This window comes from Nuphar pumila, chromosome 17 (genome assembly GCF_984573655.1).
Source record: "Nuphar pumila chromosome 17, dmNupPumi1.hap1.1, whole genome shotgun sequence".
Classification (NCBI taxonomy): Eukaryota; Viridiplantae; Streptophyta; class Magnoliopsida; order Nymphaeales; family Nymphaeaceae; genus Nuphar; species Nuphar pumila.
This window is the reverse complement of record NC_143265.1, coordinates 61,621,141-61,646,280: the sequence shown is the minus strand read 5'-3', so window position 1 is coordinate 61,646,280 and position 25,140 is coordinate 61,621,141.

Below are 25,140 nucleotides of genomic sequence, written 5' to 3'. Positions count from 1 at the left end.
TTTGGAGATGTTCTGACTTTTCTCTCTTTCTTTTTCCTCTCTCTCTCTTTTTTTTTTTGGAAGGGTACGTCGCAAACTCCTTCAACTTGGAGATGTTTCGATCCTTCTTTGACGATATTGGCTCTTGGGTTAGAGATCTTTGGATGATAGCTGAAATTAAATATCTTTTAGGGATTGTCGGGAGGTTCATCGCATCTGCCTTCATCTCGACAGTGCTTTGGACTTTCCCTGGAAGGATCTGTCACAAACTCCGTCATCTTGGAGATGTTTCGAATCTTCTTTGGCCCCGGAGGTCTACTCGCTTAATTCGCCTTCATCTTGACGACAAGTGAGAGATCTCTTTTGCGGATATTTAATTGCAGCTTAGGTGATTCTGAGGAGACAGGGCTTGGGTAAATGCTCTCTTTTCTAGCGCTCAGGATATTTCCACTGCCTCGTTTTACAAGAATAATCTTTAAAGATGTGCCATTGACTACGATCAGTATCAATCATCTATGGCTTTGCAATAACATTGAATCTTCTTTTCTGGCCATATCGAGGATTTATCCTTCGTCCTTTTAGTTGGCCAATGGAAAGAATTTGAATTTTGAATCTCTTTTCGCAAAAAGCTTCACTCTTTTGGAAATAATGGTAAAGGTGAACTGAGGTAAAGATTCATGTAATAAAGATTCTGAAATCAACAAATAATTTGATTGACAAATTGACAAAGTTTTCTCGAAATCCTGGGTGAAAGAGAGCATTTGAGGTCCGGCTCCACACATCCGTGACGAAAATTATCCTCTCCTTTCCCCAAAGAGGCGATTATCAGTTTACTGGGAACAAAATCAGTTCGATTAAGAACGACCATCGGTTTACTGAGAACAATATCAGTTCAATTAAGAACAACCATCGTTGGGAATAGTATCAGTTCAATGAAGAACCACCATAGGTTTATTTGGAACACTATCAGTTCGATGAAGAACGACTTATCAGTTCACTTGAAACACTATCAGTTCGATGAAGAACGACTATCAGTTCACTTGGGAACACTATCAGTTCAGTGAAGAACGACTATCAGTTCACTTGGGAACACTATCAGTTCGATGAAGAACGACTATCAGTTCACTTGGGAACACTATCAGTTCACTTGGAACACTATCAGTTCGGTGAAGAACGACTATCGCTGAGTATGATATCAGTTCAATGAAGAACGACTATCAGTTTGCTTGGAACACTATCAGTTCGGTAAAGAACGACTATCAGTTCACTTGGAACACTATCAGTTCAATGAAGAACGACTATCAGTTCACTTGAAACACTATCAGTTCGATGAAGAACGACTATCAGTTCACTTGGGAACACTATCAGTTCAGTGAAGAACGACTATCAGTTCACTTGGGAACACTATCAGTTCGATGAAGAACGACTATCAGTTCACTTGGGAACACTATCAGTTCGGTGAAGAACGACTATCGTTGAGTATGATATCAGTTCAATGAAGAACGACTATCAGTTTGCTTGGAACACTATCAGTTCGGTAAAGAACGACTATCAGTTCACTTGGAACACTATCAGTTCAATGAAGAACGACTATCAGTTCACTTGGGAACACTATCAGTTCACTAAAGAACGACTATCAGTTCATTTGGAACACTATCAGTTCGATGAAGAACGACTATCAGTTCGCTTGGAACACTATCAGTTCAATGAAGAACGACTATCAGTTCGCTTGGAACACTATCAGTTCGATGAAGAACGACTATCCATTTGCTTGGAACACTATCAGTTCAATGAAGAACGACTATCAGTTCGCTTGGAACACTATCAGTTCACTTGGGAACACTATCAGTTCAATGAAGAACGACTATCAGTTCACTGGGAACAATATCAGTTCAATGAAGAACAAGGACCATTATAGAGAGTTGGATTGCTTCTGTGAATGGTTTCAGGATTATCCCCTTATCCTGAACGGGGAATGGAAATTGGATGACTTGGCGGTCAAAATTGAGAATTTTGGTAGTTTGAAAATTGGAGATTGGATGACCCGGAGGTCGAAATTGAAGAATTATGGAAAATGATTCAGGTTTATCCCTTAACCTGAAGGGGAAGGAAATGGATGCAGATTTAATGCAAAATGAAATGAAAATGCCCATGAAATGAATGCAAAATTAATGCAAGTGGGTGTATATACATGCCAAATGAGAGATTGGTTTATCCTGCCTGCATACAGAATGTTTGAAAACAAAATTTCAAAAGATGCCCCAGTGTAACTGGGAAGAGGGAATAAAATTTAAAGAAGGCTCTCTGCAGGGCAAAGACGAGATCAAATTTTGAGGAAAATTTTTTGGATTTTTGGAGAAAAATATTGAGGAAAATATGGTAGACCATTGGAAGAGTATCCCATTACTATGGATTGAGTCGTCGTAAGGATTACGACAATTGTATTGTCATCCTTTTGCAAGGCAAATAAACAATGAAAAATGTGCCTTGTTACCTAGGCGAGGTCGTCAACCACGAGGAAAATACCATTTTTGAAGGAAAGAGATATCTCTTGGAAGAAAAAAACAATCCGCAAACGGATTTAGAATAATGAGAAGGCATGTGGGTAAACAATTTCCACCGCAAAAATCAAGGTATGCACGAGGAAAATAAGGTGAAGAATTTTGCAAATAGATAAAAGGATTGAAAATCCAATGAGAGAAAACATATGATTTTTGAAAATTGCAGGCAGGATATAAATGCAGCTGGAAATTCGAGATCCAGTGGAACGGAAGAATGAAAAATCACCTGGAGTTTTGAAAGAAATGGGATATTTGAGGAAATCTTCCAGGGTTTGAGAAAATAAAGGAAAAGGTGAAAATATGAATATTTGAAAATATTTTTGGAAAAATGTAAGAAAATAGAGGTAAAATACGAACAATCACATTCTGCACAAACATTTATGCACATACAGCACTCCCTAAGAGGCTGACTCTAAATGCATCAATTTGAAAACAGCTGTAGGACCTTAATCCTAACTCTAGGTCCAGATCATCTTTGTCCAATCCAGTTATGCCGATATACTCGAATCGAAGTTCGAGGTACGTGGCATATAATTTCAACTCCGGTTCTAAGGTAAGGTTTTCCAACATCCTTGAGCGCCTACCGATATACTTCGGACTGTGGCCCGCGGTACGTGGTAGGGGGGTGTTAACCCAAATAATTGGCCCAGTTGTGAGGCTCTGTCCCGAACTGGGGTTCTGGAAGAGAGCCCAGCAACGTGAAGACCGGGTAATGATAGGTAATTGGGGTTTTGAAAAATGATCACATGCAAGAAATAGAGGGCTCTAAGTCCTAGAGAGATAGATTTTGAAAACTTTGAAGAAGCATACATTGTTTGCATTCAGATCCTAAATTGAGGAGAGTTGTGTTTAGACCTAAGTCTATGTGAACATGAAAATATCTCCTCAATCTGGTCCTACCAAACCATGCCTAGTCTATATGCAATCAGTGTCAGCTAGGTCAAAATCTAGACTCCTAGGCTCACATGATATTGAAAGTAAAAGCTGACATTTTGTGAACATAATTTTGATAATTGAACTAAGTCAAGCACAATTTTAATCAGACAAGGACAGGTCCCATCACGGTCGCCAAACCTGTTATCGTCGCAAAATTTTTCTCCGTCTTCCCTTCCTTGCGGAAGAGAGAGGGAAATGCTTTCGCGATTCAAACTTGACCGGATTTTGGAAATTGTTTTGAAATACTCGCCTCCGTTTTGAAAATTGCGGGAAAATCCATGGGATGGGGCTCGACCTGTCGGTACGAGGTTCGACCGTTCCTGCCGCCTTTAACAGGGGTAATCGAACCAAGGACCAAAATTATGCTTGACTTAGTGAAATTACCGAAATCGTGTTCTATCCTAAATGCACAGAGAATTCAGGCATGTGCTATGAGAATTTTGAAAAATGTAAATTGGAAAATATGATGTATGCTTAGAAAATATTTGAAGTTGAAAAGTATTTCTCAGGAAAAGGATGGAAATCAATCTCTCAGGAAAAACTCAGACGAAGAAGGTTTGAAATCTAGAGAAAATTTATAAAGAGTTGGAAAATCTTGAAGAAGTGAGAATCTCGGGAAAATATTGAGAAAGTTTATAAAGACTTTGAAAATTATGAAGAGGTGAGACTCTCGAGAAAATCTTGAGAAAGTTTATCAGATTTGAAAATCATGAAGAAATGAGAATCTCAGGAAAATTTTGAGAAAGTTTATAAAGACTTAGAAAAATGAGAATCTCAGGATAATTTTGAGAAAAGCTTAGAAAGACTTGGAAAACCATGAGGAAATAAGAATCTCAGGAAAATTTTAAGAAAGTTTAGAAAGACTTGGAAAACCATGAAGAAATGAGAATCTCAGGAAAATTTTGAAAAAGCTTAGAAAAGACTTGGAAAACCATGAGGAAATAAGAATATCAGGAAAATTTTAAGAAAGTTTAGAAAGACTTGGAAAACCATGAGGAAAATAAGAATCTCAGGAAAATGAAGGAATTCTTGAGAAAAGATGATCATTTGAAAAGAAAAACACTTATCAGGAAAACTTGGATTTTGAGAATTTTCTTAAGAAAAGGATAGAAAATTTATAGGAAAGATTCATTGGAGAAGTAAATTCAGAACTTAGGAAATTGAAATCCTGAGAATCTGGTTTTTTTTTTTTTTGCAATATCTGAAAATCAACTTGGATTCTTTAGAAAATGAGAAATTCCTTTGAAAAGAATCTTAAGGAAATAACTTTTTAAGGAAAATCACAGGAAAACATTTGATTTGGGAAATCCAACTCCGAATATCATCATAGTTTCTTGAGAAAATCGATTCCATGAAGTGAAAATCTTTTGAGAAAATCATGAGGAAAACAAATGATGCAGATGATGTGAATGAATGAATGCACTTTTGAAAAGATTTCTGAAAATTTTATTGGAAAAATGTGGATTAAGCCAAAGTAAATCCTTCATATATTCTGACTGTGGCCATGAATATATTAAGGGTTTATTTGAGTTAATTCACAATATTTGGAAAACATTGGAAATATGAGGTGCATTTTCAAGATAGCCTAAGAGTGTAGGCTCAATGTGACTGGTAGAGAGATGATGGATCTGGGTCTCGTCCATATTCCGACTAGGGCCGTAAATATGGACTCCACCGAGTTCATCAACTCTCTAAGAGTTGGTGCACGTGCCATTCGTGTTCATCTACGGTGAATTTGGAAAATTGAGATATATGCATCATATAATCAGGATATTACTGAAATCAAACTATATGAGATGCGGCCTAATCTAAGCAGTAAAAGTAAATCTTATTCCAAGGTTTACATTGGATTGTTACATTGCATAACATAAAGTAAAATAAAATTGAAATGGATCCAAGGAATCTGCATCTTCTAGATTTTCCTGTAAAATGAGAGTTAGTACAAAATAAACAAGGAAATGGACATATATATATAATATATACAACGAAGAGACATATATATATGTATCAAAATGCTAGAATAGGTGTTAAATGTCATGTAACGATGGAAGTGTAACTATATGAGAAAATATATGGATGTTTATACATGGAAATAAGAGCATATGAAGATATATATATATATATATATATATATATATATATCAGTATATATCTATGTATATATATGTACATATATACGTATACATATAGGTAAATATATATAGATATACATATATATATAGAAATAAAATGAGAAAATATATGCACTAATGGAAATTCTACAAAATGGGTAAAATTAGAAAATATGGATATACGCAGTTTCTGTAGGTAACTTTACATAGCCGTATTTCCTAAATTGCAAGATATATTTCAACAAAAATGGGTATAGAGCTTCTCTATATATCAATAAAGAAGCGTGCAAAAATTAGTTGGGAGATCACGATTGGATATAGAGATATCCGTTCATGAATATGGCCAAATATCAAGACTGCACACTTGCAGCAGAAAATGAATATGTGCGGGAAATGGGTTGTGGAAGCATCATGGGCTATTTCAAGGATATCATGAAAATGATATGAAAAACATGATGAATAGGTGAAAATGTCGTGAAAAATGATGAAATAATGTGTATAATTGGTGCTGCAAATGGAGTGATATAGAAAACAAGAATTTAGCACTACGCTAAGCAAAATTTCATAAAACCAAGGGTGATGTTCCAGCCATAGCTTCATAAAACAGAAATTGTAGCATCAAATGATGAAGTTCCAGCCATAACTTCATAAAACAAGAATTTTAACATCTAGCTCATAAATCAAATGATGAAGTTCCAGTCATAACTTCATAAAACAGAATTTTTGAATATGAAGCTCATAAATCAAATGATGTTCCAGCCCATAGCTCCATACAACAGAAATTGTAACATCAAGTGATGAAGTTCCAGCCATAACTTCATAAAACAAGGATTTGAACATCAAGCTCAACAAAATTTCATAAATCAAATGATGAAGTTTCAGCCCTAACTTCATAAAACAGAATTTTTGAACATGAGGCTCATAAATCAAATGATGTTCCAGCCCATAGCTTCATACAACAGAAATTGTAACATCAAGTGATGAAGTTCCAGCCATAACTTCATAAAACAAGGAATTGAACATCAAGCTCAACAAAATTTCATAAATAAAATGATGAAGTTTCAGCCCTAACTTCATAAAACAAAATTTTTGAACATGAAGCTCATAAATCAAATGATGTTCCAGCCCAAAGCTTCATACAACAGAAATTGTAACATCAAGTGATGAAGTTCCAGCCATAACTTCATAAAACAAGGAATTGAACATCAAGCTCAACAAAATTTCGTAAATAAAATGATGAAGTTTCAGCCCTAACTTCATAAAACAGAATTTTTGAACATGAAGCTCATAAATCAAATGATGTTCCAGCCCATAGCTTCATACAACAGAAATTGTAACATCAAGTGATAAAGTTCCAGCCATAACTTCATAAAACAAGGAATTGAACATCAAGCTCAACAAAATTTCATAAATAAAATGATGAAGTTTTAGCCCTAACTTCATAAAACAAAATTTTTGAACATGAAGCTCATAAATCAAATGATGTTCCAGCCCATAGCTTCATACAACAGAAATTGTAACATCAAGTGATGAAGTTCCAGCCATAACTTCATAAAACAAGGAATGGAACATCAAGCTCAACAAAATTTCATAAATAAAATGATGAAGTTTCAGCCCTAACTTCATAAAACAGAATTTTACCCTCACGCTAAACAAAGTTTCATCAATCAAATGATGAAGTTCATGCTGCTTGTGGACTGCAAATGGGCTTCCTGCTGGTGAGCTGAAGCGGTTGCTGCTGGAACTATGTTGGTGGGTTGAAGGGTGAATGACAGCAGCTGGATGTCCTCTGCTACGGCTGGGCTGGAGAAGAACTGGGCAGCAGCAACTGGAACTCTGCTGGCTGGGCTGAAAGAGGGGTGATTTTACTGCGGGTGAGGGCTGGCTTGAAGGCAAAAGGGAACAGAAATTGCAGATTTTTCAAAGGGTTTCCAGCTGACAGGGGTGTGGAAAGTTGCAGTTGGGGTTAAAGAAGGATGCAGGAACCATAGAAAGCTTGGTGGTTGGGATAAAGAAGGATGGCAGTTGGCTGGATCTTCAATGGGCTGAATTGGGGATAGACACGTTCAGCATCCTGCTGGATGGTTTGAGGAAGGATGGTAGCCGTTGGAGGTGGAGCTTCCTGTTGTATGACCTACGGCTGGGCTGAAGGAAGGTGGGTAGCAGCTGATAGAGGTCTTGCGGCTGGAATGAAGGAGGATGCAGGAAACGTTGGGTTTGGCTGTGCTGTGGCTGGAAGGAAGGTGGAAGGAAACGTTGGCTTTGGCTGTGCTGTGGCTGGAAGGAAGGTGGAAAAAAACATTGGCTGGGCTGTGGTAGGTGCAAACGTTGGGTTTCTTGCTTGCTGGTGGGTTGAAGGAAAGGGGCAGCAACCGTGGGTTAGCTGAAGGCTATGGTTGGACTGAAGAAGGTAATCCTCAACTGCTGTTGGAGGTGAAAGGGGCTCCACGCTGAGAACTCCCACCTGCAAAACAGAAAAAAACATTAATCGGCCAGGCTTCCCCCTTTGGTGAATGCTCCCTTTAATCCAAAACCCATGAAAACCTCCTCTTCCCCCCTCCCTCAATCGGCTAATGGCTACTCTTTAAAACTTTCAGCCCCTCCAAAAGAAACGCAGGTCCGTTACCATTTTTTTGAAAATTTTTTCAAATTGGACTTCAATGCTACCGTTTTCAAAAGGGCGCATCTTTTGATTTTTTTCAAATTTTGGTTTTATTTCCCTAAGTTTTAGGTAAAAATAAAAAATTTTCCTTAGGGAAATTCGGCTGTGCCATTAAGGCTGCTTCTTTCTAAAAAAAATTTATTAAAACAAAATAAATAAAAAATAAAAAGGAAATAAATGAGAGGCTTTTATGGAAATGCCACCTCAATCCACTTTTAAAATCCTTTTTGAAAATAAAGCTTTATTTTGTTTTGTAAATCTTTTATTTTCAAGTGGGGTGCCACATGTGTGTGGGCCCACTAAAAAAATAAATAAATAAATAAGAATTTTAAAAAGAAAATTTTGCAAATTGGTATGACCTCCGAGTGGGTCCCACTTGAGAATAAGATACTTACCTGGGAATCCGAGTATGGTGCTAGTTCGAAGGCGGGTCCCGCTCCATTTTTTTTTTTTTTTTTTTGAAGATACGAGATAAAACATTATTTGTTTTTCAAGAATTTGGAAAAATTGGGTTTTTAGGGAAAAAAATATGGATAAATGTAAAAAAAAAAAAATTGTAAAGGGATTTAAAATCTTTTGCAAAAAGTTTTGAGATAAAATCTTTAAAATCAATATCCAAATATCCAGATTATTTTCTTGAGAAAATTTTTGTAATTCAAAGTCCTGGGGGTAAAATGGGAAAGATTGGCAATTTTGAAATCCCAGGGTTTTAAAAATCAATTTTGAAAAGTTTAAAAATCAAATCTGGATTGACAATTTGGAAAATCATGAGTTCTGAATCTCAAAATGACATGTTGTGCAGTGAAATGATGCAATGCTATGCAAAGACATGTTCTATGAAATATCACTCTGAGCTTGGACTTGGAAATTCTAGCTTTTTGTCTAGAAAGAGGATTTTGAAATTTTGCAATTTGAAGATGTCTCTGAACCTAAATATAGAAATTTTGAGGCTCAAGAGTGAAATTTAGGACTTTCTGCAAGGTTCAATCTTGGAAAATGACTATATTGCCCTTTATTGCTTCCGGAGAACTGAAATGTGCCGATTGAGGGCAATGTCAAGAAGTGAGTGAAAATTTGGGGTGTTTACAGCTGAGCTTCCCCTTCTTTCCAAAACGGAAAAAACTTTTGGTTGGAGAGACTTTGATAAAAACCTTATCTCCAACCGCAAAAGTGAGCTCCCTACGTCGTTGATCTGCGTACCTCTTCTGTCGGCTCTGAGCAGTCAGTAGCTTCTTTATGATCATGTGGACCTGCTCAGTGTAGTGCTGCAACACAATGGGCAAGTCCAAGGTTCGCTCACCCACTTCACCCCAATGGATTGGTGATCGACAGGGTCGCCCGTACAAGGCTTCATACGATACCATCCCAATGCTAGCGTGGTGGCTATTATTATAAGGAAACTCAGCCAACGCTAGGTGGGAATCCCAATCACCTTTCCACTCCAGCATACAGGCTCTTAGCATATCCTCAAGAGTCTATATGGTTCGTTGTGATTGCCCATCTGTTTGGGGATGGAATGCTGTACTGAACTTGAGTTTCGTCCCGAGGGCTCTCTGAAGCTGCTCCCAAAAGTGAGAAGTGAACTTCGGGTCACGATCAGATATGATCGAAATCGGCACTCCATGGAGTCTGACGATTTCCCGAATATAGATTTCCGCCAATCGTTCAGTTGAATATCTGGTGTTGATTGGCAGGAAGTGAGCAGACTTGGTGAGTCTGTCCACGATCACCTATATTGAGTCATGTTGTCTCTTGGATCGAGGCAATCCAACGATGAAATCCATCGTAATGCCTTCCCATTTCCATTCCGGAATCTTGATCCGTTGCATCTTTCCACCAGGTCGTTGATGCTCGATTTTGACTTGCTGACAGATCAAACACTTTGAGACAAACGTAGTCACATCACGTTTCATACCCCTCCACCAGTACTTTCTCTGTAAGTCCCGAAACATTTTTGTCCCTCCAGGGTGGATAGTGTACTTGCTACTATGAGCCTCCTGGAGTACTTCTTTTCTCAGCTCAGGGTTATTTGGAACCCAAATCCTTTCTTCCATCCATATTCCTCCATCTTCTTTTAAATGGAAGAAAGTATCATCATTTTCAGCATGAGCTTTTAATTCCAAGTACTGGGGGTCTTTGAACTGTTCGGCTACTATGCGATCGAGGATCTCTATATGGATCGTCAGGCATGACAATCGAATCTTTCCTGGATCAGCCAGGAATGACTTCCAACTGACGAAATCCTCCATCAGCTTCCATTGTCTGGTGAGGCTGGCCAGAGTGCCAACAGTCTTGCGACTAAGGGCATCTGCTACGACATTCGCCTTTCCAGGGTGATAGGAAAGCGTGAATTCATAGTCTTTGAGGAATTTCAGCCATCGCCGTTGCTGCATATTGAGTTCTTTTTGAGAAAAGAGGTATTTTAGGCTTTTATGGTCCGACATGACCTCAAATTTCTCTCCATACAGGTAGTGTCGCCAGATTTTAAGTGCGAACACTACCGTGGAAAGTTCAAGATTGTGGGTTGGATAGTTTTTCTCATGGACTCTCAACTGTCATGACGCATAGGCGATTACTTTGCCATGCTGCATCAACACACAACCTAGACATGTTCCCGAGGCATCTTGATAAGCCACGAAGCCTCCTTAACCAGAAGGTAAGGTAAGGACAGGGGCAGTGGTAAGCCTCTGTTTGAGAACCTCAAAGCACTCCTTACACTGGTCAGTCCATTCGAACTTGACTCCCTTTTTCAACAAATTCGTCATCGGTATGACGATTCGAGAGAAGTTTTGTATGAACTTCCGATAATATCCGGCAAGTCCAAGGAAGCTACGGACCTCAGTGATATTTTCTGGCTGCTTCCAGTCCATCACAGCTTCCACCTTCGCAAGATCTACTGCGATTTCATCTTTCGAGATCACATGGCCAAGGAACATCACTTTATCTAGCCAGAATTCACATTTTAAAAACTTGGCATAAAGCTAATTATCTTGAAGGGTTTTCAAGACGATTCTCAAGTGCTCCACGTGTTGTTCCTTATTCTCAGAATATACGAGAATGTCATCAATAAAGACGATGACAAAGCTATCCAAATATGGTCTGAATATCCGGTTCATTAGATCCATAAAGGCAGCAGGCGCATTAGTAAGTCCGAAGGGCATTACTACGAACTCATAATGGCCATATCTCGTTCTAAAGGCAGTCTTAGGTATATCCTCTTCTTTAACTCTAAGCTGATGGTACCCTGACCTGAGGTCGATCTTGGAGAATACTCTCGCTGTTCTGAGCTGATCGAATAAGTCCTCAATTCGAGGCAATGGGTACTTATTTTTAACAGTTGCCTGGTTAAGCATCCGATAATCGATGCATAACTGAAGGGATCAATCTTTCTTCTTTACAAACAGCACTGGGGCTCCCCACGGTGATACACTCAGACGGATGAACCCTTGTTCCATCAGTTCTTCCAACTGACACTTCAACTCATTGAGTTCAGCAGGCGCCATTCGATACAGAGCTTTAGATATCGACGTTGTTCCAGGTAAGGATTGAATTCCAAATTTAACCTCACGAAGTGGCGGAAGTCCTGACAATTCTTCAGAAAATACATCGGGAAACTCCCGCACCACTTCCAAACTCTCAAGGGGTTGTTCGTTGGATCTTTCCACCGAGAGACTCAACAGGAAGGCCACACATCCCTTCCTAAGGTATTTTTGTACCTTAAGTGCTGATATGAGCCTTTTTTATGGAACTGGTTTGGATAACCGGTATTCCATTTTAGGCAATCCGGGTCGAGATAGAATTACTCTGCCCTCTCGGCACAGAATCTTGGCATTATTTTGAGCCAACCAATTCATTCCCAGAATGACATCGTACTGTATCATATCAATCAGGATGGCGTCAGTAGGCAAGTGTTGCCCTGCTATCTCAATATCCAAATTTTTCACACACCGGATACATTTGGTGCGTGATCCCAACGGGTTATACACTTCAATCATTTTATCAACCGGTTGCACCGAGGCGTGGAGTTGTTCGGTGAAATCGTCGGAGATAAACGTATGAGTAGCACCACAATCAAACAAGACGTAAGCTGCATGTCCATTAACAGGTACGGTGCCTTCAATCAGGTCACTATTTTTTACTTGTTCAGTCGTTACAGCATATACACGACCTGCAGCAGGCCTTTGTTCTATTCTAGGTGGAGGTCGTTGAAACTGAGAACGTTGTGGTGCTGGTCGAGAGGGTCCGGCAGATCCGGCATTACTCTTCTGTTCATCTGCAGTCTTCTTGGCGCAATCCCTTATAAAGTGGCCCATCTTGCCACAATACAAGCAACCACCAATGTTACGAGGACATGGCTTTCCGGGGTGGTTCACATGACACCTTGGGCAGCTGAAGTTGGACTGCTGACCATTCGAAGTTGTGTTCTGTCTTGGCCTTACGACTTGTTGAGTGTTGTTCCCTCCTTGAAACTTCTTCTTTTGAAAGGGTTGTCGTGAACCCTGGCCACTTGGGAACGTCCTTTTACGATTCCCATCATTCACTATGGGCTTCTTTGCTACGATCACTTTAGATCGCGCCCAATCCTCTTGGATTTTTGAAGTTGCTGCCACTGCAGCCTGAAAAGTCAAAGGCATGCTTGTTACCACTCTCGATCGCAGCCCTTCGCGCAGACCATTCACATATTTGTCAGCCCTTTCTTGGTCTGTTTCGAACAATCGAGAGCAGTAATGCTCTAGATTCTGAAATTTGGTGGTATAGTCCATTAGACTCATACTGCCCTGTTCCAACTCCAGAAACTCCATCTTTTTCTTGTTTCTGGAATGCAACGAGAAGTAGTTATCCATAAAAGTCCTCCGAAAGTCAGTCCAAGGAATGACTTCGACTTGTGAGAATTGGATAAGTTTAGTGGTATCCCACCACTTCCGTGCATTGTCTTTTAACCGATACGTGTCAAAGTTGGTCTTCTTCTCTTCTGGTACTCCCAGTACCGAGAAGGCACGTTCTGTCTCTTCGATCCAACTCTCTGCGAGATCTGGATCGGCTCTATCAATGAAAACTGGCGGATCAAGCTTGAGGAACTTCTCATAAGTCACTCCTCCTATATGCTCGTTTTGTGGTGCGACTGGTTCTGACCTCGTTTCACGGATGGCTGTAACCAGGTTGTTGAGTGTCTCTAACAGGAATCCTTGCGTATGGGACTTCTCGCTTGGCATGGTTCTCCTCGTCGTAGGAGCCATTTATCTATGCACACACAAGCACTTGTTTTTAGTTTCTTGATGTATATGAGGAAGTAAAAGCTTTATTTACTTAATATACATCACATTTACACAAGCATCGCCTTAAATAAAACGTTATGCCATACTGACAGACTTTAGGCATTTAGAAACTATATACATGAGTCTACAGACTCCAAAACATCACCAGTCTCTTTAAGACCTGGATTTCTTTGATGAAGATGAACTCAAAAAGGTCCATCTATTGCCACATGGCCATGGTGCAGGCACTACTAGCTTTGGCTTGGGCGGCACTTCCGCACTCTCAAGCGAATATTGGGGATACATGAGGGAAGTCAGTCCACTCTCCCAGTCAGCAAGATCAAGACTCTGGGAGTCTGAAATAATGATCGGCGAACAGAAGGAATCCTCTCTTTCGTTCCTACCATTTAAGCTCGGCATATGTGATGCCGGATGGTAGCTTGGCGAGTGATAGACCTCCGCAGGGAAGTTCAAATCAAAATCCCTCAGCCTTAGTAATTCATCAGAAGATGTGGGGGTATGGTTGCTCCCAACACTAGAGTGATGCGGTCCACTGACACGCGAAGTCTCATCCTTGAGACCCTTTGATGCCCGCCGACCTATATCGGTGAAATATTTCCTTTGGCATTCGTCGGCGGAATGCCCATCTTTGCCACAGTATTGGCAGTCTTGGACTTCATATGGGCATATCCACTCATCGTGCATGACCTTGCAACGATAGCAGTATCCAAGCGAGTCATGAGTTGCCATCTATACAAACATGCACCCAGATCAGAACGAAAGTATAAAATATACTTACAGTGCGATATCGTGAACATGGCGGATCTCGAACCAGGTTTCTCAGACACATGCTCTGATACCAATTCTATAACGGCCCGGATTTCCAAAACAAAGCTAAGTTAAATTTTTCATGAATTTCTTTTTTTTTTTCTTTGCAGCGGAACTTAGAAAAGCTTTTAGCAGCGGAATCAGACGATAATGAGTCGTCAGTTTTAAAAAACTCCGAGCACGTTGCAGGTATGTGGCTAAGCCACTTATTGACCACCGAATGCTCCATTTTATCATAAACCACATGGTTATTACAACATCACTGCTTGAATAAGCAACATGGGTTCAATAAAAGGAAGCAGTACCACTCTGTCTAGAAAAACCCTGGAACACGATGTCGCCTTGCTCCACATATCGCAACGCAGGTCCAATACCTGAAATCCCCATAAAACGGGGTCAAAACCACTGATGGTCTGGTAAGCATGCAGTCATACATCCATTCAACTCAAGTACAAATAATGACCACTCAGGATCGCAATGCGTAACAACGACACTCGGGCCTCCAAGACTGAGCGTATATCGCAAGAGCCTCTATAGGGCTATGAGTTGAACATCCACTCAAGTCTTCATGACTTAGAGCAAGCCTTTTCAGGGCTGTGATTTGGATAACCGCTTAAGTCTCCAGGACTTAGCCATGACCTCTTCTGGGTCTCGAAGGGATGTCTAGCTCAAGTCTTCATACTTGGCACATCCGTATCCCACGTATCTAAGGACAGCTCCTCGAGCTTCGCTTAGTCATGCAGATACAACACGGGTCTTTGCCCAGTCGGTCTAGTCGTATAGCAAACATGACACCTGCACAAAGGTTATGCAGGACTGACTCAACAACGTCATCCACTCATACATTCAAACATCGCTGAACCTAAGCTAATGCATTGTTTCGATAATTAACCTCTTCCACCCTTGGTACGCGAGCGAAGCATTGTTCGGGCATCAACGCGATGATCTGGGGGTTGATTATTCTATGTATTTTAGATACCCCATAGGCCTGTTGACCCTATCCATAGTAGGGCAGTGTGTTTCAACTGGGAGAACCCTACTAGGCCCATATTCGGATGCATCCTTTACTTGCAGTAGTTGGGTTCAATCCTTAGATCTTAAGGATAACCACGACCCCAAAACCCATCAGTGACTGAGGCTATCATGGACTCTATCAGGTCCAAAGTAAAATACGTGTCACTCAAGGCTGTACCATCACTGTCATTCCACAGTAAGCATAATTTCTGAAGGGGTTTGTCAGTCTTACAATTACTTGGACAGAATCTGCATGCCATTTAGGCAGCCCGTGCCTTAGCACTACGGGAGTATGTACCCGAACCCATTCAGTCCGCCCCAACACAGTCATTACTGAGGGGGTACCCAAACACGATTTTCAACCGCGGGGTATGTGCGACATTAAGTCTTATTCATATGCATGCAGAATACCGCTTTTGGCACTACGGCCACCGCGAGCATCACACCTCTTTTGGGTGGAAACAACACACTCTGGCTCTTCGGCCCTTACGAGTCTGGTTGTGTAACCGTTCTCAATGAGCATGCTTATGACTCGATCTAAATAGATCGGCTGCTCAGCGTATTTTTACGCAACGAGTCCAAACATAGTCAAGACGCAACCTCTACTCTGGCTCAGCGGCCCTTACGAGTAAGGTACCCTTGCAGGCACAAGGATACGAGCCGTTCTGGCATCATTCCATCAACGAACATTATCATGCCATTCAACTGGTTCCGGCAGCTCTTCTGCCAACCATTTTGTCAGCACCTCCCCTCCTCTATCGGCAGCGGTGCGACGAACCCTTCTACGTTGTAGAAGGCAAACCATGAGCTGGGTAGCACTCTGCTATATGTCAGAGTATCCTGCTACGTTCTTTCTGAGCTATTCTTAGCTTCTTCAGAATTTTCAGCAGCACTTCCTCTCTTTTACGGAGAAAGTGTGTGTTTCTTTTATCCATTTCAGCGGCATCTCCCCTCTTTGGTAGGAAATCGCTACGCTTAATTCGGGAAATGGATATGCACCGTTGTGCGTACTTTGCATCCATCAAGGTTGCAGGAACCCTGGGCCATAGCCAGGCCATACGTAATTGACTTAGTCTTTACGTAAAGAGCATTTTTCCAAAAAGCGAAGCCTTTCCAATAGGGGCTTCATTCGTGAAGCAGAATCTTGAACGAGGAGCGGTCAGGGAATCGCATTGGCGATTTGGAGTTGATCTCCATTTAAACGCTCATTTACACGCCATATAAGCAGTATAAGCATAAGCATGTGCTTTATACAGTGGCGGCGTAAAGAAATGCATATACTATTGTTCGGGGTATTTAACTGAACGAAATATTCTACATATATATTTGCAGAAAGCAAGAGCCTTGGTGTCATTCAACACGACGGCGTAAGTAAATGCATAATCGGAAGTGCATTAATCGGAAGTGCAGAAAACAGAAGCCTTGGCATCATACAACGCGACGACAAAAGGTAAATTACATAGCTTGTGCGATATAGGATGCGTCGGCAGAATCAGCAGATATACACCTAGATCCGCATCCAACGATAGTTACGAGGCGAGCGGGTGAACACCGAAGTGTTTTGAAGGGCTCAACCAAGAACTAAAGCAAAATACTATTTTGAAGAACACATATACCGCGTATTTGAACATATATATCCGACGATAGTTACGAGACGAGCGGGTGAACACCGAAGTGTCCAAAAAGGGCTCAATCAAGAACTAAAGCAAGATACTACTTTAGAAAGTATATGCTATATACAAACAATCAAATACTTGAGAGAGATGGATCAACGAAGCGAACTTACTTCAAATCGTGGAAGAAACGACTCCAGTTTGCTTCTATGCTTCGAACGAGGCTCGACTTCGAAAAGGATCAACTTCAAACTTCAGACGAAAAAGGACTTGGACTTTGACTTTGAACCAAACCAGGTTCAAGTCAAGTCAACTGGGTTTGGACTTAGGTCAAGTTGGTTCAGACCTAGGTTAGGTGGGTTAGGACCAGGTCAGGCAGGCTAAGACCAGATCAGGCAGGCTCAGGCTAAGTCAGGTAGGCTCAGACCTACTGGGCTAGGTAGGGGAGGTTCTAGAGAGAGAAAGAGGAGGAGAGAGAAGGGGTTTGGCGATTTTTAGAGAGAGGGGGGATCCTCTATTTATAAGAAGTGAAACTTGGGCCCCAAGTTTCACTTTTACCCCTTGGCTTTTCAGAAATCCCTTCCATGGAAGGTGCTGAAACATGCTGGAAGGCTCTAGAAGGCCCTGGAAGGTGCTGGAACATTCTAAAATATTATAGAATGTTTTTCTGAGAAATATTTCTGTGGGTCTCACCAATATTTCCGTGGGTCCCGCAAAAAAGTCGAGTTTTTGACATTTTTTTTCTGAAAAATTCTGAGTAGGCCATTATCTTTGTATTGATGCAACTAAGAAAGTTGGCTTGCATGAATCCTTTGATTTTGTTCAGATAGAAAGTTATGGCTTCCAGAGTGTTTGAGCATATATTCGCGATTCGACGAATATCCTAAGTATAACTGGCTCGCAGGAATTGATTCGTTTCACATTCTGAGAAAAAATGATATTTTTACCGGTAAATGCCTCATGAATTTATTCAGATATTTTCTAAAAAATTGTGGGTCTTACAACCACCTCGGTCCCATAAACAAGTTCTGAAGGGGTTGCATTGGTCGGGGTTCGAATGGTGGTTCGATATGCCCACAATGCATCATGAATCTTCTCATGCCAGTCACGACCTGTTTCCAAAGTTCGCTCCAGGATTCGAATCAGAATCTTATTGGTGGCCTCTGCTTGACCATTCCCTTGAGGATAATAAGGAGCGAAGAAATGATGATGAATTCTGAACTTTGTGCAGAATGTCCTCATTCTCTCATTCTTGAAATGACTGCCATTGTCTGACACAATATCATGCGGTATACCAAAACGGCACAGGATATTCTTATGAATGAACGAGACCACATGTCGACCTTCTACTGTGCGTAGGGTAACTGCTTATACCCATTTAGTAAATATTTTGTTGCGGCAAGAAAATATTTGTGACCATTTGAAGCAGCAGGAGTAATGGGGCCTACGACATCAAAAGCCCACATGGAAAATGGTCATGGCGAGATGACAGATTGCAAGTATGTCGCTGGCGCATGAATGGAAGGTGCATGCATCTGGCATTGAACACACTTTTTCACAAAACGATAACAATCTTGTTGCATGGTCCTCCAGTAATATCCTGCTCGGATGATTTGTTTGACAAGAGTTTGGTAGCCAACATGACCACCGCAAATGCCTTCATGTGCTTCTTGCACAACTTCTTTGGCTTCTTCTTTGTCCAAACATCTGGAATATTCAGAACTGAATCCACGACGATAAAGAACATCGGCGAGAATAAAATATCGAGCAGACATGTGCTGAATTGCTCATTGTTCTTTCTTTGAGAGTTCCTAAGGAAATTTGCCAGTTTCAATGAAATTTTTGATGTCATGATACCAGGGCTTTTTCTTTTGCTCAGTCTGGTTTATCTGCTCTACTGGGACGACAGCAAGTTGATCAAGTCTGCCAATGTCAAAGGAGCGACAAGATTCTCCGCTCTTGAAAGACATGATGGATCCCAGATTGGCCAAACTATCTGCAACTTGATTGAAATCTCTCTTGATATGGAAAAGTTAGAATTCTTCAAAATTGCTGGCAAGAGCTGAGACAATCTTCTGATAAGGAAGTAATTTCTGATCCTTCACTTGCCATTCGGCTAGGACTTGATTGACGACGAGCAAAGAATCGTCATAAGCATGCACTCTTTTGACATTGAAGTCCTGTAGAATTTTCAGACCCTATATCAAGGCTTCATACTCGGCCATATTGTGAGTGCACTGAAAATCCAGTTTAAGAGAAAAGGGGATTATCTCCTTGTATGGTGTGATTAGTAGAATCCTAATTCTTATGCCTGCCATATTCTTTGAACCGTCAAAGAATAAATTCCAAATTGGGGATTGTTGAATATTGCAGATCCGCTCATCGGGGAAATCATTCTCGGCTTTAACATCCTCTCCTAGAGGAAAAACTGCCAATTGATCTGCAGTTGCTTGTCATTTGATGGATTGCTGTGAGGCATATTCTAGATCATACTGCATTAGTAGGACTTGCCATTTGGCAATTCGTCCGCTAAGAAATGGTTGCTCGAGAATGTACTTAAGAGGATTTAATTTGGATAAAATCTTGACTTCAGACGCCAACAGATAATGTCTCAATTTCTAACACATCCAAACCAGAGCTAGACATGTCTTCTCTATCTGATAGTATTTCTTCTCATAATCAATAAAGGTTTTGCTCACATAGTAAATGGCATGCTCTATCAGACTGCCTTCTTCATATTGTGCCAAGAATCCGCCGCAAGCAACTTGATTAACTGAAATGTAGAGCAGTAGGGGTTTCCCTAATTCTAGTGGCTTTAAAACAGGAGGATTGAGAAGATATTTCTTGATGCGTTCGAACGATTGCTGACACTCTGGTCCTCATTCGAACTTCACTCCTTTTCTGAGCAAATGATTAAAAGGCTCACATCTCATGGCCAAATTGGAAATAAATCGTCGGATTGATTGCATGTGTCCTTGAAGGCTACGCAATTCTTTGAGATTAGTCGGGGGCGGCATGTTAATGATGACTTTGGCCTTAGAGGGATCCACTTCTATCCCCTTTTTGCTGACTAGAAAACCTAACAACTTGTCAGATTCAACTCCAAAAACACATTTTTGTGGATTGAGTCTTAGCTTGTAAAGAATGAGCCGCTTGAATACATGATTGAGAGCTTCGATGTGATCTTCTTCTTTGGATTTTACTAAAATGTCGTCAACATATGCATCCATTATTCTGTGCATCTGATCGTGGAAAATGACGGCCATAGCACGCTGATAGGTGGCTCCAGCATTTTTAAGCCCAAATGGCATGACTATATAACAAAAAGTGCCCCAAGGAGTAGTGAAAGATGTCTTGGACTAATCACGAGCGGCCAACTTGATCTGATTATATCTGGAATATCCGTCCATAAAAGAGAACATAGCGTGACCCGTCGTGCTATCAATCAAAAGATCAATATTAGAAAGTGGATAATCATCCTTAGGAGTCGCTTTATTGAGATCTCTAAAGTTGATGCATATTCGAACTTTACCATTCTTTTTAAGGACGGCGACAATATTTGCTAGCCAGTCTGGGTAGTCAATGGTTCGAATGAACCTTACCTTGAGTAGGTCTTCCAGGCCTTCTTTAACTTGTTGCTCCACTCGGGGATCCATTTTTCTTAGATTTTGCTTAACTGGCTTGACATCTGGCTTTAAAATGAGGCGATGCTCAACCAATTTGGTATCCAGACCTAGCATATCTTTATACGTCCATGCAAACACTTCTTCATGTTGCTTGAGAAAATTTATGAGCCTTTCTTTCTCTTCCGGACTCAAACTGCTACCAATCTTGAGAATTTTAGGATCATCTTCTGATCCGATATTGATATCCTCAGTCGGGTCTTGATCCAAGGATGATGGCTCATCTTGTTTCCGAACTGATGTAAATTCCGGTAGTTCTTGAAGAGCTGAATCAAACTCTATAGGTTCTTCTGACTGCTTTGTAGTCTGACTGCATTCTGCTCTTATTTTAACTTGATGAATCACTGCTGGCTTCAAAAAGGCCTTTGGATTAAGGACGAGCTTCTTGATAGACCGGGAAGACATTTTGAAAATCGAAGAATAAATTGATTCAGGAAATCGCCCATCATAAAACAAATTGCTTTTATTGAGAGAATAATTGGAAAAGTAAAAGAGCAAAATAATGGCAATTTTGCGAAGATTTGATAATGAGAAATAAAGAGTTAAGTGGCATCTAGACAGATAAAGGAAATTTGCAACTTTATTGAAAGATTGAATTGATCAAATGATAATGATGAAAATGAAATGGGATATCATCCCGACAAAAGAATAGAAATGAAAAGACAAGCAGATTCTTTTAATGTGTCCCCTTGACAAAAACAGTGCCCTTCTGAGATCTTCTACCAGTGAAACCCAATCTGGGTCCCTTAGGATAGTGCTGAGGAACTACAGGCTCGAGACGACCATCTCCATTTTTGCCTAGGCCTTGAAAAGGCTGATAACCATGTTTCATTAATAAATCGAATCCCCTTTTTGCCTTCATAAACTGAGAGAACAACGGATGATCTTTAAATGTGTTGTAGTCAATTTGTCCTCCAATTTTGAAGAACTATGGGCCTCTCCATCGAGTCATAGCCACTGTATGCTGTGGTTGTTCTATCATCTGCAATATTCCTGAGTCTTCTTTAAAACTGACTTCTTCGATACCCCTAATGCTAGGGATATCAGTAGTGAAAGTGGGCCTGGGGACCATGGGCTGTGCTAGCCTCTGCTCCGGATCTTCTCCCAAAATTGTTGTGATCATTCCACCCTTTGACCACTTAATACACTGATGAAGAGTAGATGGCACTGCGGTCGTGTTATGGATCCAAGGTCGTCCCAACAATAGATTGAATGTTGGCGGCACATTGACTACATGAAAGAGAACTGAATGGACTGAGTAGTCAATGAAAATCTCTAGGAAGATTTTTCCTTTTGCGGTCTGGCCATGATTATCGAACCCATAAATGGTGATAGGGTCCGGGATGTATTCCTCCTCTTTGATGCCCAAAGCTTTAGCTGTCACTTTCGGGCATATATTGAGGTTGCTGCCTCCATCTATCAACACATGGGGAACTGTCATCTCTCTGGTTCGAACCACAACATATAGAGCATTGTTGTGAAATACATGCGGCTTCGGAAGATCTCTGTCTGAAAAAGTAACTGGAGCATTTGTCATGGCCTGATTGACTATCTGGGCCATGTCTTCAGGAGTTATGCTCGGTTTCACTTTGATTTTCCGTAACAAATCATTCAATACCTGCTGGTGTTTGGCGGAAGCTTGAGCTAAATCCAAAATTGAGACATTGGATAATGCTGTAATCGACTTTTGTGCATATGTCTCGCTCTTCTCTGGGGCAGGCTTAATGAAATGTTTGGGGAACCACGACATTCTTTTAGCTACATCGGGAGATACCCCGGCGGGCTTGGCAGATATTTTCATTTTTCCAAAGGCTGAGATAAGATCCATCTTCTGAGCTTTGGATTGAGCCTGCTGCAGTACAAGGACCTGATGCTGGGCTTGCATATCTTTTTTAGAGCATGGCCTGATATGCTCCTGTGGTTGAAAAGGTTGCTCAGAAATGACCGTTGTAGAGTGATGAGAGAACAGTTTCTTCAAAATTTCCATATTTTCATCTTCGACACCCTCTACCAGAAGATTCTTGTCAATGAGATCCTGAACAATATTCTTGAGAATGAAGCAGTTCTCAGTATTATGCCCCACTGTTCTGTGAAATTTACAAAATTGGTCCTTGAATTTTCCCATGGAAACAGGGGGATCAACTAGCCTAGGTAATTTGACCATCTCTTTGGTCAACATATATTCGAGCACAGTCTCGAGTGATTGGTCTAGTGGAGTGAACTTCCTATCATAGCTCCATCCTTCATGTTTTACTTTCTCCCGGGGTTTCGGTCCCTGCTCTAACTGAAGCGGCTTGTTGAATTGCGGGATCGACTTCCCTTTCTGATCATTCTTGTTTGAACCTCCTGCCCCATAACAGAAATCTTCGTTCTGCCCCTTGCGATAATTCCATTTATCATTTCTGGCAGAGTGAGTGAAATGATTCTTCTTCTTTGATTCATTCTGACTGTTGTTCTTAGCAAAAGTGAAGCCCTCGTAAAAATCATTTTCCATACTTAACTCGAGCCACTCGGCTTGCTCTGTTAACTCAATAAATGTTCTGGATGGTGCGGTGGAGATGAGGCCTTTCAGAGGCTGTGAGAAATTACTCAGAATTAAGGACAAAGCATGCCCCTCTAATATGTGGTCTCTCATCTTATTGCAAGCTGACCTCCAGCGATGAATAAAATCTCTGGCCTTTTCATTTTCTCTCTGCCTAAGACCACAAAGATGACTGAGGGTGGGAAGTGCCTCAGCATTAAAGAGGAATCGCTCAATGAACATGTTTACCACCTTGTCAAATTCTTTCAGTTCGATCGGGCTGACATGCTTGGAGTACCATTTAGCTGTTGTTTCCTCCAAACTGCGAGGGAAGCAAAGGAAAAGTGCCTAGTTATCTCGCTTGAATCTGGAGCATTCAGCGAAGAACATGGCGAGATGAGCCTTAGGGTCACCAGAACCATCGAATTTAATGAATTTCTTAGGGAGATTATCCAGATTGTCGTCTCCCTCCAAACCGTCCTAGAAATCTTCGCTGGTGAATACCTTCTTGCCCTTATCACGGGCCTGCAGATCTCGAACCATTCTAACCACCTCTTTGAGCTGCGGCTGGTCAGAATCATTGACGGATTGCTCTTTGAATTTATGGGCCGACCTCTGCCCTTGTGTTGATTTCCGGAATGTCTGATGAGTCTCAAACTCTTCATCTGAATCTTTCGCTGATTCTTCTTCATTGGTCGCATCAGTATATTGAATGGGCTTCTTGGTTGCCTTCGAGGCTTCCTTCATTGCCTGGCCTTTTGCTTACCTTGGGTTTGCTATGCACTGGCTTCAGCTTGCTCTGCCAGCATTTTGGTCATCATCTTTTTAAACATAGCATACATTTGAGGATCAATGTCATCCTCAACCTGTTGCCCTTGATTTCTGCCGGAATGCGGGGAACCCATCTCTTCTTCTGAAGCTGTTGAATGTGCCATGCCTTCGACCGGTGCAGTTTTCTTTCCTGACCTTGTCTGAACCATTGAATGTCACGAATGCTCTCTGCAGGGCAAAATTGATGGTTAGGCTTTTGATTGGAAGAAAATATTTGCTGAGAATTTTGGTAGACAATTGAAAGAGTATCCCATTACTAGGGATTGAGTCGTCACTGGGATTACGACAATTATGTTGTCATTCCTTTGTAAAGAAAATAAACAACTGAAAAATATGTCTTATTACCTAGGCGAGGTCGTCAAACCAAGATGGGATGAAAATTAAAAGAATTTTATTGAAGGAAAAACATGATTTTATTAATAATATACTTGACAAAGGGGAGGGGGACATACAATTTTCCACCACTCCTGATAATCAGAGGACACTCGAGGACCAGGAAAAATAGTAAGAGTAACAAAAGAATCCCAGCCATATCTGACAGAATGGTATGCTTCGAACCACTGATCTGATGTGAGATCGAACTCTGGCAAGATCCCTGATAGTAGACGAATTTCTATGCGCTTCTGTCTCTGAAAGAACTGTCTGACACACCGCTCTGGATGGTAGTATGCGCATAAGAATGGGCCAAGTAGCCTGAACCACTTGTCGTATGCATAAGTATATCTAGGAGGTGATTCCTGATGATCAAAGTAGTCCCATACGACTTCTTCCTCTTGAAGGTTATCGATCAAGAATCGGTATCGCGCAACTAGCAGAAGCTTTTCACCATTGTATCTAAATGAACTGGCTCGAGCTGGCACATGTTGGAGAAACCAAGATTGCAATGCATAGGTGCACCCTTCGACTAGAATTGATTCTCCGAGTGTGAAACGGGTCAACCCTCGGTACAGAAAAGCGAGTGCGGCCATGGCTATGGAGAGGTGACATGTCTGTCGACTTCCCCACCTTCGCAGAAGTTGAACTATCCTGATATCCATGTAATTCCGTCCATCTGGAAAGAGAGCTAATCCCACAGTGCATAAGACCATCGCATGTTGGATTCTTTCTCGAGCTGTTTGAGATAAGGAGCTGACTTCCACAAATGCC